Raw genomic sequence first — 17,567 nt, 5'->3', positions numbered from 1 at the left:
AGATAAGGCTGGTTTTTGGAAATTCGAACTAGGACGGTACGAAAAGCATTGAAAGGTTCTAAAAATGGCACCCTTACAGTAGAGGCGGAAATCTTAAATTTGGAATGAGGGTCACTGATGGCGTGTATGGTAGATGTACCAAAGGGTTTTGGAAATTCGCAGTACTAAACTTGGTCATGTGAACGATTAGAGCTAAAAACATTAAATTTGAAATCGGAATCAAGGTTGAGCAGTAGAGTCGATGTAAAGAGATAGTTTTGATATTGTGTACTCATGTACAGGGTAAGATGGAAAAAACTGCAACCAACTTCAGACTGCTATCATTTCTAAGCCACTCGTCCGACAGCTGTTAAAATTATTCCAGTGACAGCTCATCATATTGTTTACAAGCGTACAAAAGCATTTCGGTGAGATTTTTCCAGAAAAAAAGTTATTCGTGATGGAATTCAAGCGTGAAAGTGTATTGTCTTTATATTTGGATGGAAAACCACATGTGGCTATCGTTAGGGCACTCCAGCATTTAAATGTGAATAAATCTTTGGTGTCTCGTACCATCGCTTGTTACCGTTATACTAGCCCGACGGCAAGGAAGTGGACGGAAGAAAATAGCAACATCAGCGGAAATGGTTCAAAAAGTAAAGAAGCGACTTGATCGAAACCCGCGTCGCAGTGGCCGAAGAATGGCTGGAGAGCGGAACATATTGCAATATTCCATTTGGCAAATATTGAAAAAAGAGCTCCGGGTAAAGCCATTGATATTCCAAAAAGCGCAAGAATTTACACCGCAACAGCAAGAAAATAAACTCAAAAGGGCTAAAGAGTTGCTTCGCTTGGCCGAAAGTGGTGAACTGTTGAATTTGGGTTTCTCCGCTCCAACGAGAAAACATTCGTTGTCCAGCAGTTTGTAAGCAAACAAAATGATCGTGTTTACTTGCCAAAAAGGTCGGCTTAAAATGTGCACCTTCGGTTGGCCACCAGAACTCAAGCGCCGGCCATGGTGTTGGTATGGCCGCCATAACAGCCGATGGTCGTTCTCCGCTCCTCTTAATCGACCGTGGCATCATAATAAATGCCGCGAAAATATTCTGGAGGGTGTATTAAAGCCTTGGGCACGCAAACATTTTGGTCGCAGACTTTGGACATTCCAATAGGACTCAGCACTCGCCACCCATGAATGATTACAAAATGAGGCTCCATTGCTCCATTTCCAGCGCACAATGGCCACCAAAATCTTCGGATACCAATCCGTTGAAATATTGTGTCTGGAGTATTTTGGAAAGCAAGGTTGGCACTAAAGAATACCAAAGTGTCAATCACCTCAAGCAAGCGGTTCGCCGGGAATGGGCCAAAAAACCGCAGAGCAACATTCGGACAGCGTGTGGGGGTTTCATTGACCGTTTGAAGGCCATAATTCGTGCCAAAGATGACCAATTCGAACAAATCTAAACTTATTCTAAAATTTGACGCTTTTTCCGACATATTTTGCTTTCATTTAATTAAATTTAAAAAAAGTTGTAAAAATTATGGCGTTTGATTTAGTTGCAGTTTTTTTTATTTAAGTTTTGGGCTTACATATAGGGACGTTGAATTAGTTTCGAACAGAAAAATGGATGTGGGTCCATTCTGCAATGGTTTTACCAATATCCTACTCGTTCAACTTAAAAGTGAATGATTTTGAAGACTTTTTTGTGTAAAAGATAACATTTCTACCATTATTCTCTCCAAAAAGGGAAAAACTTGAATAATATAAAAAATTCTTGTAAGTCTGAAATTTATGTATGAAGCTACTGAGTACTAAAAAGACCTAACACGAAGTCGTGGAACCAATCAAAATTTTAAGGTGGACTTTTTGCTGATAAAGGAGCGGGCACTTGCTAGTGTGAGATAAACAAGTAAAAAAAGCAGCAAGTTCGGCCCGAACTTTGAATACCCTCCACCATATGGAGCGAATATGTAAATTTTCAGAAAAAGAAAATCCGCTAAAAATTCTATTAAAATCTTAAAAATGTCGAATGTAGCCGTTATATTGGGGTTTATACGAAGACGTGGACCTGCATAGGCAACTTTTGTCATAAAAAATTATAATATTCAAATACGAAATTTGAAAAAATCATATGAATAATGTAGCTAAAATTATCCACATACCGATTATAGGGAGGTCATATCGGGGCTATGCGAAGACCTGGACCTGCACAGACAATCTTCTGTCATGGGCAGAGGTACCCATCATAAACTGTAGTTCCCATTATAATACCAAATTTGAAACAACTCCGGTGAATAATGAATAATTATCAAAATACTGAATATTGGGTGGTACCCTTATGTGGAGGTTATAGGGAGACGTGGGCTTGCATACGCAATTTTCTGTAATAGACTGTGGACCCATTAGGAATTCTAAATACGAAATTTGAAACAACTTCGGTGAATAATGTCCATAAAATCGTCAAAATATCAAATATCGGTAGAAATAGTTATATGTGGGTTATACGATATCGTGGACCTATAAATACATTTCTCCTCCAGGGGGTAAAGAGCTTAGAAGGAATTTTTAGACGATTCCATTGAAAAATGTAGCTGAAATCATCAAAATACGGAATATGGGGATGTACCGTTGTATACGATTGTGTGGAGATACTCTTCCAAAGTACTCAGAAGGACTTTCTTGTGTGGATTTTCAGACAACCTCAAGAAAGAAATTGGTTACAATCATTCAAATACCCAATATCGAAGGGTAGCGTTATATGGGGGCTATACGATATCATGGTCGGATATAGCTCATCTACGGACTGCCTGCAGACAAAATACTGATCTGTGTAAAATTTTAGCTTCCTATCTTTATTCGTTTTGACTCCAGCGTGATTACAACAGACGGGCGGACAGAGCTTAATCGTCTTAGAATTTTACGCTCTTCAAAAATATATATAATTCCTTATGTCTAAAATTATTATTTGGATGAGTTACAAACAATGACGAACATAATATACCCTTCATACTATAACAAGTAATCATTTCAATTTTCGATAATCAAATTTCAGACGTTAACATCATCAACCTTAGAGTCTTCACAAGTTCACAGGTTAAATGCCCGATTAATAACCTTAATTATGTCATGGTTTGTGAAGTAGAAAATTTGATTAATTAAATTCCCTAAAAACTGACATTCATCAATTAAACAATAAAGCAATAAAATTCCGACAAATTAATCATATTTGGGTAGACAAATGAAAAACTAATGAAAACTCAAAACGAAAAATCATGAATGTCAATGCTGTGGGTAAGGCAGGGTAGCAGCAAAAAAAAAAAAAACCAGATTCTATTGTGTCTAGCCCATAAAGTCTGTTGAGCTGTTGGCCTCTGTCTAAGCATTCATAATTGTGTCTGAGGCAATAAGTCAAATGCCGAACCATAAATACAGACACACACATGTGTGACCAGCCACAAACCTCAGAAAGGCAGAGAACACCACACAGAGAGTCACACACACAGAAACACGTGAAAACAACTCATCCGCAAAAGGTATCCAAAGTCGCCTTAGCAAGGATTTCGTGTTAAGGAACAAAGCTATGGATGAATGGGAGAAAAAAGGGGCAAACACACACTCACACACACACATAAATATGTCTGCTAATGGTGTTGTGTGTTTGTATGCGTGTGAACATTTTCTAGGAAAAATAAACAAAAATCAAAAGGACAAAGAACCAAAAGCAAATAGCAGTAGGAAAAAAAGCAGGAGCAACAACAACAACGACAAGAACGAAGCAAGCAAACATGCTAGTCACACAATGAATCACTGAACTTAAAGTCTCCCCCACACACCCACCAACACAAACGAAATAAAAATAAAACATTGGCATGGGCCCAAAAAGCCGAAGAACTCACGGGGGAAACTCGAGACCTTTGCCGGGGTTAAGGATGACTGACAAAGGTTAGCAAACAAAATGCTCATACTTGGAAGCCCCCCCACACACACACACCCACTCTCCCATAGACACAAATAAACCTAAGGTAATCGCAAAGCTGACAAAAGCTCATATATCCCGGCATACTAAAGTATTAAACAATAAATAATGTAGAGCAATAAGCGATAGTGGAGGCAGACAACAGAGGCGACAAAACTAATGCTTCAACATGTCAACAAGAAAACACCGGATTCGTTCCCTTAGCGTTAACGGAGTTAAACAAAAGGTGTGCTGCAATGTCGGTGTTTATTTGACTGGTGACTGATTTTAAGGAGTTAAGATTTATACGTATTCAGCGAAGAGTTTTCCCCACACACACCCTCCAGTAGCTGGGATGTGGAACTTTAGATGTTTGCGGAAAAAAACTTAAAGATATTGAATAAAGAAATATGGCTTGCTGTTCTAGTTCAAGGAAAAGACAATAAATTTAAGGATAGGATTAAGTATTGGAAATGAGCTTATGAGCTTATTGAAAACTTATTTTCTTTGTAAAAGTCCGGATTAATACCAACCTTCGGTCACTCACAGGTATTATAGTCCTTGAATATATATCATACTATAAAACTTCGTTACTACGAGAAAGGAGATTTAATTGTATGAGTCGTGTATATATTACATATTTGTTGGATTGGTCCAAAATGTTTGTTACACCTCGAAATATTTGTCCTAGACCCACTATGTATTATAGAAATGATCATATATCGACTAGCTAAGATGTTCTAGCAATGTGCCCGTCCTTCAGGCCGTCTCACCATATTAAAATGTAATCAGTCTACAAGTCGTAATTACGATCTTCAAAATAAGGAAAACCTAATTTTGGTCAATTTCGCTCAATTAAACATGACGTTAGAGTTTAGAAACAGGGCAGCTTCATGACCATTACAGGGTGAGATGAAAAAAATGCAACCAACTTCAGACTGCTGTCATTTCTATGCCACTCGTCCGACAGCTGTTAAAACTATTCCAGTGACAGCTCATTATATTTTTAACAAGCGTACAAAACATTTTGGTGAGAATTTTCCAGAAAAATATTATTCGTGATGGAATTAAAGCGTGATAGTATGATTTCTTTATATTTGGGTGGAAAACCATAAGTGGCTATCGCTAAAGGACACCAGCATTTAAATGTGAATAACTCTTTTGTGTTTCGTATTATCGCTCCTTACAGTGATACTGCTAGCGTAGGCCGACGTCAAGGAAGTGGACGGAAGGAACAGCAACATCAGCAGAAATGGTTTGAAAAGTAAAGAAGCGACTTGATCGAAATCCGCATCGCAGAGGCCGGAAAATGGCTCGTGAGTTGGACATATCGCAATATTCCATTCGGCAACTATGGAAAAATGAGCTCCGGATAAAGCCATTCCAAAAATAAGTAAGCAAAGGCTACAGTCGAGCGGGGCCGACCGTTGAATACCCTACAACACTATAATAAACGATACATTTTATATGGGCGAGATACTCGAAAGAATTCCACAAGATATTGTGACAAATAAAAAAAAACCATCAGGTTTCGTTCTCTAATTTTCGAATAATAGCAACTTAAACTAATTTGCTCATTTCCAATTTATTGGAAATGTTGCACGTAAATTGTCTTCCTAGATCTGGAACCAATATTTCCCAAAGACCTATAACCTCGCAGAAGTGGTAAAAGAATAACATTTATTATTGGTTTTTGACTGAAACGCATCTATATGTGATACAGACATTTGACTAGATTTTTCCACGAAATCAGCGTTAACGAAATAGTCAGATGTGCGTCTTTCCTGTATTTGTGAATTCTCCAAAAAGTCACTAGAATGGACATTTTCGTATTTTGTCTACAAAAGTTGACAAACTATTTCGCACATTGAATATTTTTGGATGGCCATCCAAAACTGCTTGGCTTTTGCAATGTCCGGTAACCCCCATTCAAATGTGCCTGAGGATCGGGCGATAATTACGACCTGCTGACAATTTTGCAGTTTTTTGGTCCATTTCAACCCCTAAATATATGTCGATCATCTCCAAAAAGAGTAAGCTTCTATTCTGACCCTCATCTTATCCCCATGCAAAATTTCGTAAGGATCGGGTCATAAATGCGATCTGTATATGATATCCTGATATCCTAACTACTTAGTTTTGTTAGCTGTAGAAATATTACCAAATGTTTAATTCAAAATGAAAATATGCCAAAAATATGACAAAATTGAAAAAATATGAGAAAATTTTACAAAATCAATATTTTCATCTTTAGAGAGATATTTTTATGCGATTTTTTAGACGTTTTTTCTTTTCTGCCAAGAGGCCATTCTGACTTAATGAGAACTGTCGAAATCAGTTCAGCCGTTCTCGACATATAACAGATCTTTCAAGCATATCTTCTTTGATAGACATATATATCGCACATATTTTGCTATATATCCGATTTGTTGGATGTTAACATCAATGTAAAGATCAGAAGTAACCTTGTCATGGCTTAGTGATTTCGCCGGGATTTAAAATATTCGCGGTTTAATGAAAAATGTAGAATTTTTTCAACACAAAAGATATGGTCTATTTTACCCGCTAAATATTATCCGATGACCACCCTAATTGGTAGGCTTCTTCTCCGCCCTAAACTCTAGCTACATACGAAATTCCGCGTCGATTGGTCTATAATCGCGACCTGTATAGATACTGCAAATTCCGATATTTTTTCAGTATATCAAAAGAAATTGGCTTCTATTCTGACCCTAACCCCATCTCCATTTTAAATTTTGTGAAGATCGGACCATAATTGCGACCTGTAGAGTGATTACAAATTAACATGGACAGATGGACGGACGGACGGACGGACATACATAGCTAGATCGACTCAGCTCGGCGAGCTAGGAAGATCCATATATACTTTCTTATATGGGAAACCAATATTTCGAGGTGTTACATAAATTCTGGTCCAATCAAACTTATAATACCCTCAACACATAGTGTTGTAGGGTATAACTACAAGAACTTATACCGCAACAGAAAGAAAATAGACTCAAAAGAGCTAAAGAGTTGCTTCACTTTGCCGAAAGTGGTGAACTGCCGAACTTGGTTTTCTCTGATCCGATGAGAAAACATTCGTTGCCCAGCAGTTTCAAAACAAACTAAATGATTGATACTTGCCAAAGAGGTCTGCTGAAAATGTGCGCCTTCGTATTAATCGAACGGGGATCAGAATATATACTGGAGGGTGTATTAATGCCTTGGGCACGTAAACATTTTGGCCGCAGACCTTGGACATTCCAGCAGAACTCTGCACCATCGCACTCAGCACACGTCACCCAAGAATGGTTACAAAATTTGGTTCCTCGCTTCATTTCCAGAGCACAATGGCCACCAAAATCTCCGGATACCAATCTGTTTTACTATTGTGTCTGGAGTATTTTGGAAAGCAAGGTTGCACTAAAAAATATCAAAGTATCGATCATCAAGCGAGCCTTTCGAGCAGCGTATGACAGTTTCATTTGCCGTTTGAAGGCCATAGTTCATGTCAAAGATGACCATTTCGAACAAATCTAAACTTATTCTAAAATTTGATGCTATTTCCGACATTTTTTGCATTCATTCAATAAAATTTAAAAAAATATTCCATCTACTTTTGAGGATCTTCATAGAATCACTTACTGAATCATTACGGAATTTATTCACGTCAGTGCGGCTCTCCGTCTGTCCATATATACTTGTGAACAATATGCAGATCGCATTTATAATCCGATTGGAATGAAATTTTCCAAACAAAATTAGTTTGCCCCAAGAACGGATCCTATTGAAATTGGTACAAATTTAGATATAGCTCCCATATATATCTTTCAGCGATTTCGGTTTAATTGTGCACTAAATGGTCAATATTAGTCCAAATGACCTGAATTTTGGCACTTCTGACCGAATTCACTCAGAAGCAAGTACATGGTGAAAATCGGTTGAGATATTGAGGAGCTATAGTCCTATATATATGTTTGATCCGATTTAGTATTTTAAGTCTCTCATATGCGCAAAATGCACTCCACAATAATGATATTTGGTACCAGATATCATATACAGCTCAAAAATAAGTGCCAAAAATTTGCAAAAAAAAAAAAAACTATAGCGCATCTATGCTACACCCTGACTATAATATAGGTTTTCAAATGGCGGGGTGTATCACAAGATTAATAATTTAAAACAATTAAAATTAAACGACGTTCATTGTAACGAAAATTAAGACATCGAAAATTGGATTGATTCTTAATTTCTCAGAAAATATTGAAAATCTTTGAACTAAAGTAATCTATGTGTGGGGGGTATTATAAGTTTGATTGGGCTAAAAAGTATGTAACACCTCGAAATATTGGTTTCCCACATAGGAAAGTATATATGGATCTTCCTATCTCGCCGAGCTGTGTCGATCTAGCTATGTATGTCCTTTCGCCATATTAATTTGTAATCAAGCTACAGGTCGCAATTATGGCCCAATCTTCACGAAATTGAAAATGGAGCTGGGGATGGGATCAGAATAGAAACCTATTGTTTGAGGAGATGTAAATATTTAAAATATTTAGGGGTTGGAATGGACCAAAAACTGAAAAATTTTCTCATTTTGCAGTTGCTGGTCATCGGACAGTATTTAACGGGTAAAATAACTCCTAACTTTTATATCAGAAAATACGAAAATTTCCACAAACCGGATAATATTTTTAATCCCGGCCAAATCACAAATTTATTAGAAGGTCACTACTAGATAGGAACAATCTATATGTAAATAAAATTGATGTTAGTTTTTCCGCTTATAAGTCAAGAACCACTGGACGGATTTTGACAATTTGCACTAATTTGCAATGTTAAAAGTTAACATTTTTTGTTACATTTTTTCAATTATTGTCATATTTTTCTTTATCGCATGCGATATTTTTACGACACGGAATTTTGCATGAGGAGAGGCTAAGGACAGGGAAGATTTCGAGCATTTTGAATGATCATTGGATTATATTTACACGACGACGTAGTGAGTAAATATTGGGCAAATGCCCCCGGTCAAATGCCTAAGGGTAACACCTGGGCGGGGCCCCCGCACGACTATAGCCTTTGCTTACTTGTTTTTAGTTTTAAAGTTACTGAATTTGGCAAGGAAAAATTAATTTTTAATTGTAGCACTTAAAGACAATGTTGTCTCCCTTTTAGCTTCTGTCCAGACAGATGATTGCTCTTTAATTCACTTTTCTCAAACAATTTTACTCTAAATATGCAAACTATTTCAATTGTTTGTACAATTCTCAATATACCATAAAAATAAAAATGTCACGAAAAATCTAAGCTACATTTGTAATAATCTGATGGAATTAAGCCCTCCTCTAATACCCTTGCTTTAAACACTCTAACGAAGTTCAGTAACTTGTTTATTACTTCGTTGTTTATTAAATTTTAAGCACATCAACCCATCCCTTTATTAACTACACTTCCTTACTTCATTGAACAGCAATTTTAAATATTCAAAGTTAATATCGTTCATCGACTTATAAATCAATTTATTTTGTTGCAAATAGATTTAAGGACAGTAACAACAACATATCCTCTTCTTCCTTTGCTGCAGCTTCCCAATTGTCTATGCAAAATCAGGAAGGTGCCGCGTCAGCATAAAAACTATTTTTGTCCCCATATCCAATGAATTAAATCCACCAGCAATTTGAACACGTCTAAGAGTATTTTTGAAAATAAAGCTAAACGAATTTTACGCTAAATAAACTTAAAAACGCTATTTATCTCACTTAGCATAACCTCAATGATGCTTTAGCGGTGATTAGCAGAGGAAAGAGGGGGATATCTAAAAATTTGTCCCTTCCTTAAAAAACAAACAAACAAAGTCCGCACGGATGGAAAGTACCGCGGCAAAGCGATAACGAGACAGACATAGCAACACTGCTGCTTGTTTATTCGCTACTGATACTACTCTCAACACACGTATCGAATCAATAAATTTTCAAGTGGCAATGAGTGGTAGACTACGACGTCGCCGTCTTTATCCTCATCGTATCTATTCTCATCGTAGTCGTTGTCTATTATTTACTATGTGGCACGATGAGAAGATAGCTGTGCCCGATGAGCTGTACCAAAGAAAAAAACGATCGGAAAAAATCGACACTAAAATTAATTTTACTCAAAGCTATAGTCTCCTCTACTTAATCGAAGGAAAAAGTCAACAACACTTAATCTACTTAAAAGTGTTTAGCTATTGATTTTCAAGATACTCTAGAGCGATGTTAGTCTCTGCCATGAGATTTTTGTGATAATCATCGTTATTTATGGAATTAACAGACTACAAACAGGAGGGAGGTTTGTTTGGGAATTATTGAGAGGTATGTTTGTTGAGTATGGAGGTATGTTTTGAAAGTATTGGCTATTGAGTCAATCACATTTGGACAATGTTTTTCATCGATTTTGGTTTTGCTACGTTTGTTGCTGTGGTTTGAGAAAATATACATACATAAAAATACAACAATGGTATAACAAAAAATTAAAGAGTGCTCTGCAAGAGTAGAATCTGCTCGTTTTCTAATGAATTTTGTTCCGACTCTAAAACGAGCAAAGCCTCCTCCACCTCAATCGAGCGAAACCGAAAAAAAAGTTTACAGGTTGAGATAAAAACAAACTGCCATGATTTTTACATTTTTATATCCTCCACCATAGTATGGAGGGTATACTAAGTTTGTCATTCCATTTGTAATTCCTCGAAAAATACACTTCAGACCACACAAAGTATATGTATTCTTGATCGCAATAAAATTCTATGCCTATTTAGCGATGTTCGACCATCTATCCGTGGAAATCACGTATCTATCTGTGGAAATCACTCTAGCTTCCGAACGAATTGAAGTAGATTGATAAAATTTTACTCCAATGTATATTATGTCAGCAGGACTTGGTATTGACAATGGGCCATGTAGGTCTATGTTTTGGTAAAGCCCCCATATAACGGTACCTCCCGATATTAGGTATTTTGATTATTTTAGCGACATTATTTAACAGAACTGTTTCAAATTTGGTAATGGATACTACAGCCTGTGACAGAAAATTGTCTGTGCAAGTCCACGTCTTCGTATAGCCCCCATATAACGGCTCCCCAGATATTCGATATTTTTAGCTGATTTTATTGTTTTTGAATTTTGCCAAATTCGTTCCAAATGGTGGAGGGTATTTCTACTTGCTTTTTTTTAATTTTATTGAATGAAAACTAAAAATATCGGAAATAGCACCAAATTTTAAAATAAGTTTAGATTTGTTCGAATTGGTCAGCTTTGGCACCAATTATGGCCTTCAAACTGGCAATGAAACGGTCTGCCCGAATGTTGCTCTGCGCTATTTTGGCCCATTCCCTGCACAGCGCTTGCTTGAGGTGATCGACAGTTTGGTGTTTTTTAGGGCCAACCTTGTTTTCCAAAATACTTCAGACACATTAATCCAACGGATTGGTATCCGGATATTTTGGTGGTCATTATGCGCTGGAAATGAAACGAGGAACCTAATTTTATAAACATTCTTGGGTGCTGAGAGGATGGTGCTGAGTCCTGTTAGAATGTCCAAGGTCTGCGGCCAAAATGTTTGCGTGCCCAAGGCCTTAATACACCCTCCAGAATATTTTCACTATAATATTCGGTTTATATTTTGATTAATACGAGCAGAGAGCGACCATCGGCTGTTATGGCGGCCCACACCATCACCATGGCCGGCGATTGATTTCTGGGGGCCAACCGAAGGTGCACATTTTCATTTGACTTCTTTCGCACGTTCACACGACCATTTTGTTTGTTTATAAACTGCTAGACAACGAATGTTTTCCAATCGGAGAAAACCAAATTCGGCAGTTCACCACTTTCGGTCAAGCGAAACAACTCTTTAGCTCTTTTAAGTCTATTTTCTTTCTGCTGCGGTGTAAGTTCTTGCACTTTTTTCAATATATGCCGAACGGAATATTGCAATATGTTTAGATCACTAGCCATTTTTCGGCTACTGCAACGTGGGTTTCGATTAAGTCGCTTCTTTACTTCTCGAACCATTTCTGCGGATATTGCTGTTTTCTTCCATCCACTTCTTTGGCGTCAGGCTACGCTACCAGCATAACGGTGACCAGCGATGGAACGAGACACAAAAGATTCATTCACATTTAAGTGCTGGAGTGCTCTAACGATAGTCACTTGTGGTTTTCCAGCCAATATATAAAGAAATCACACTATCACGTTTGAATTCCATCACGGATAACTTTTTTTCTGGAAAACTCTCACCAAAATGCTTGTAAATAATATAATAATCTGTCAATGGAATAAGTTTAACAGCTGACGGACGAGTGGCGTAGAAATGACAGCAGTCTGAAGTTGGTAGCAGTTTTTTCATCTCATCCTGTACATAATCAGCCCGCACTCATTAATAAAGGAGAAGTCCTCAAGTGATATTTAGGAAATATGCATTTTGGTCTTTAGAATTAAAGATATATGTTTGGTGTCACATTGTCATTATTCCTAGAATATTTGGTATTGAAATTGGAATGAATCAATCTACGTTCAGGTATAGAACCTATATATTAGCATTTTCTGATTTTTTTTAGTTCAAATATTTCGGTTCATTTTTCAAATTTGAAAACGACCTTGCTAGTTTCTAATTATATTGCCTGAAAATTTATCTTTTAGTTGTTTGAGGGTAGATTTTTACGAATATTCAATATAGGTAAAATCTCCATATAGCAGAACTAATGGGTGTTCCTTCCCAATATCAGACCAAAAATATAGAATGTAGCGAAATTAAATTCACTTCAACTTTTCAAAAATATTTTTTTATTTTTTTTTATTTTTTAATGATTTTTGAGCCTTCTCAGGAACGTCAATATGTATTGTACAGTGAGGATAAGTTTCAAAGTTTTATAATAGTAAAAAGTTACAATTTTTTTCTTGTTAATTTTATCGAGAAAAAAACTTAAGCGTAGTGCGTAATTGAGACAGTCTGGGTTGTAAACATTTTTTGAAATGCATTGCATGTAGGTATTAATCTCACACACGCACAACATATTATCATAGCATGTTGCAGCCTTGCACGAAAGGCCATTAACGTTAATTGTGGCAATGACACCTGGGCGATGTCAAGATACTTAATCCAGAAACACGATTTAAAGCCGTGTGATATACATGAGGCATTTAATGTAGGATGCGTTGCGATTTTATTGTATTAATAATATTATTCTTTTTAAATCGAAAAAACTAAATTTTTTCATGTTGTAAAAAATTATCCGGATAAAAAGAGGTATAGACTAAGAAGAACCAAAGTGGACCCAATGTCAAGTGAAAAATTTAAATTTTTCGATTTTTAGATTTTTTACCCTCCGACATACTATGGTGGGTATATTAACATTGTCATTCCGTTTGTAACTCTTCGAAATATTCATGTCAGACCCAACAAAGTATATATATTCTTGATCAGCGTAAAATTCTAAATCGATTTAACCATATCCCTCTGTCTATCCGTCTGTTGTAATCACGCTATCTTTCGAACTAATAGAGATATAATGCTAAAATTCTGCACACATGTTTATTTTGCAGTAGGCAGGTTAAATTAGAAAATAGATGGCCTATTTTCTAATTTAACCTAATTCACGTTTTCATATAGCCCCAAACAACGGTACTTCCCGATTTTCGGTATTTTGATGATTTTAGTGACACTATTTACCAGAATTGTTTCAAATTTGGTATTTGAAGTTCTTAATGGATACTAAAGCCTAAGACAGAAAATTGTCTGTGCAGGTCCACGTCTTCGTATAGCCCCCAAATAACGGTACCTCCCTATATTCGGTATTTGGTTGATTTTAGCGACACTATTAACCGGAATTGTTTCAAATTTGGTATTTGAAGTTCCAAATAGATACTACAGCCTATGAAAGAAAATTTTCTGTGCAGGTCCACGTCTTCGTATAGCCTCCATATAACGGTACCTCTCTATATTCTGTATTTTGATGATTTTGGCGACATTATTAACCGGAATTGTTTCAATTTAAGTATTTAGAGCTCGTAATGGGAACTACAGTCTTTGACTGAATATTGTCTATGCAGGTCCAGGTCTTCGTATAGCCTCCATATAACGGTACCTCCCAAAATTCGTTATTTTTACGGAATTGTTTCAATTTAAGTATTTAGAGCTCGTAATGGGAACTACAGTCTTTGACAGAATATTGTCTATGCAGGTCCAGGTCTTCGTATAGGTCCCACATACCAGTACTTCCCTATATTCGGTATATTGACGAGATTTGGTACAAAACCCACCGAAATTGTTTGAGACGCGTATTTGAAGTTCGTAATGGATGCTACAGCGTATGACAGAAAATTGTCTATGCTGGTTCAGGTCTTCGACAGATCCGATTTAAAGGTACCTCCGTATATACGATATTTTGATGATTTTAATTCATGTTTCGAATTTGAATATGGTAATGGCTTATCACAAACAATGCCTATGTAGGTCCACGTCGTATAGACCCCAATATAATGGCTATATTCGGCATTTTTAATACTTTAACAGAATTTTTTAACGATTTTATTTTTTGAAAATTTCCAAATTAGTTTCAAATGGTGAAGGGTATTTAAAGTTCGGTCCGGCCGAACTTACTGCTTTTTAACTTTTTTAACAATCAATATGTAGTCTTCGGTTTTTTAATAATTATTTAAAAATTCGTAATTATTGACAATCCTAAATGAGCAGCGTGTTTGTGTTTGGCGTTATTTGTGTACTCACCAAAAGCGGATAGTTCAAGGAACGTCTTTCAAAAAGTCTGCTCCATCTAAGCTGCTATAAATAGCTTGGCTGCCATGAAAATTAAATCCATCCATCGTCATTACTGTCCATGTGCTCTACATATCAACTAAAACCCATTTCTACTTTCCACTGCCAACTCTATTGAAGCCATTGCCGATGATTTCAACTTGATGATAGTGTTAAGGCGTTTTAAGACACACCCCTTTTATGGCACAAAAATCCGTAAAGTCATTCACACATTAAAAAGTAATTAAAATGACAGCCAACTTGTTCTCAATAAGCTCTTCCTGGTCATACATCATACACATGGTGCTGTCACACAAACGCACACACGTCCATAGCTGACACGTATGCAACGCCTGGCTCTATAAAACTTTCACTAGTTGACTTCATAAAACTGATGTTAATTAACTTTTTTGCGACATTATTAAAATGTGTTGTTGGGCAACAAATTACGTCTCTATTAAAATTGTCTCTCTATCACCGACATCTGCTGAAGTTTATAAATATTTTTTTAAAGTAGATAATAGATATTTATAAAAATTGAAAATTAAGGTAAATGTTTGGTGGAAAGGATATATCGAGGTTTATAAAATATTGTTTTGAATATCTAAGACAATTTCCTCTGCTTCACCAGTATTCCCAAAGTAATAACAACTATATAAATCCTGTATAGCCAGTAAGCTCAACAACATAGTATCATAACAAGTAATGAGTTGTGGCCACACAGGGTTAGCATGTGAGACAACAAGACCTCAGATCCGTTCATATTGGCAATTTAGGTATTGATTGCGTATTAAGGCTTTAGAAGGTATATCTTCACCGATTTCGATCTTGAAAACTTGAAAAAAATACTTTTAGGATGTACCCAATATCTTGCTACGGAAATCCTTGTTATATAATAAAGATTTTGGTGACTTAGACATAAAATCGGATGAAGCATATATATGGGATCTATAGCTATATCTGAACAGAAATTTAGCATCCCAATTGGGCAAATTTTAAACATTTGCCGAACAATACTCTTGAAATCGAACGAAGATATATATGGGGGCTATATCAAATGTGAAACGATCTCAATAAAATTTGGCAGAGCTATAACTGACACCAAATATCATAGTTTTGGAGTGCATATTATGAATGTTGGCGAATGTGGTTAAACACCATATCGGGAGCTTTAACTATATCTGAACCGATTTTCATCAAATCTTATACACTTACTTCTAAGCTGAATTGGGTCATACGTGATGGTGCTATTAGGGTCATCAAATTTTGGTTTAAATTTCGCATGAAATCAGTTTTCTTTCCAATGTTTTCGGCCACGATGCATCTCCATTTTTTACGACAAGGTCTAAACGCACCTTAGGTCAGTAGCGAGAATAAAAAATATCAGTCAACTTTTTTTGGGTTTCCTAACACAGTTGATGATTTTATTCAAATTCCGTTTTTTTTTTAATTTTATTGAATGAAAGCATAAATGTCGGAAAAAAACATAACACGCTGCCCGTCACACTCTGCCCGAATGTTGCTGTGCAAAATTTTGGCCCATTCTCGTCGATGCGCTTGTTTGAGGTGATCGATACTTTGGTATACTTTAGTGCCAACCTTGCTTTCCAAACTACTCCAGACACAATTGTCCAACGCATTGGTATCCTGAGACTATGGCGGCCATTGTGTGCTGGAAAAAAAGCGAGTAACCACAATTTGTAACCAGTCTTGGGTGGCGCATGCTGAGTGCGATGGTGCCGAGTCCTGTTGGAATGTCCAAGCTCTGTAATGCACCCTCCAGAATTTTTTCGCGATAACATTTGGCATTTATTCTGATGCCACCATCGGCTGTTATGGTGGCTCACACCATCACCGTGGCCGGCGCTTGAGTTCTGGTGGGCAACCGAAGGTGCACATTTTCAGCTGACCTCTTTGACAAGTAAACACGATCGTTTTTTTTACAAACTTCTGAACATCGAATGTTTTCTCATCGGAGAAAACCAAATTCGGCAGTTCACCACTTTCGGCCTAGCGAACAACTCTTTAGCTCTTTTGAGTCCATCTTCATTCTGTTGTTGTGTAAGTTCTTGAACTTTTTGGAATTTCAATGGATTTACCTCGAGCTCATTTTTTAAAATTTGACGAATTGAATATTGCGATATGGTCAGCTCACAAGACATTTCTTGGCCACTGCGAAGTGGGTTTCGATCAAGTCGCTTCTTTACTTTTCGAACCATTTCTGCTGATGTTTCTGGTTTCTTCCGTCCACTTCCCGGACGTCGGGAGTGCTCTAACGATAGCCATTTGAATTCCAACACCAATAACTTTTTTTCCGAAAAATTCACACCAAAATTCTTTTGTACGAGAATATGTACAGACAATATAATGAGCTGTCAGTGGAGTAATTTTAGCAGCTGTCAGACGAGTGGCTTAGACAGCAGTATGAAGTTGGTTGTAGTTTTTTCATCTCACCCTGTACATCTGTCGGCAAAAAATACTGATACTATTTAACAGACAAAATAACTTCTTTGAAAATATCTTCTCTAAATTCATTTTATTATATGAAAATACCCCACTTCCTGTTTATAATAGAAAATAATTTTATTCAAGTGACTGTCTCGGCTAGCCATGCAGTAGCCTAAACGATCGGTCCAATTTTGGAGCACTTTATCGTTTGTGTGCAACTGTATTTCACCAAATGGCTTCACGGTTGTTGTCCTTTAAAGCGTCAAAAATAATTGTCCAATGGTGTCAAATCGCAATTCCGGGGTTTGCCAACTTACATTAACTCTGCGGTGTGGTTCCAGGCTTTAAAAATAATTAACAAACGTGTTGATTTTTGATATTTTCAGCATT

General features: G+C 36.7%; 1 protein-coding gene across 1 annotated transcript in view; it reads left to right on the top strand.

Moving 5' to 3' along the window:
- The window catches only part of LOC101894596 (carbonic anhydrase-related protein 10), a 200,768-nt gene that overhangs the window by 171,517 nt on the left and 11,684 nt on the right, over window positions 1-17,567 (top strand). The gene's annotated exons all lie outside the window — the stretch shown is intronic.

This window comes from Musca domestica, unplaced genomic scaffold, assembly GCF_030504385.1.
Source record: "Musca domestica strain aabys unplaced genomic scaffold, Musca_domestica.polishedcontigs.V.1.1 18, whole genome shotgun sequence".
Classification (NCBI taxonomy): domain Eukaryota; kingdom Metazoa; phylum Arthropoda; class Insecta; order Diptera; family Muscidae; genus Musca; species Musca domestica.
This window is presented reverse-complemented; position numbering and strand designations above follow the sequence as displayed.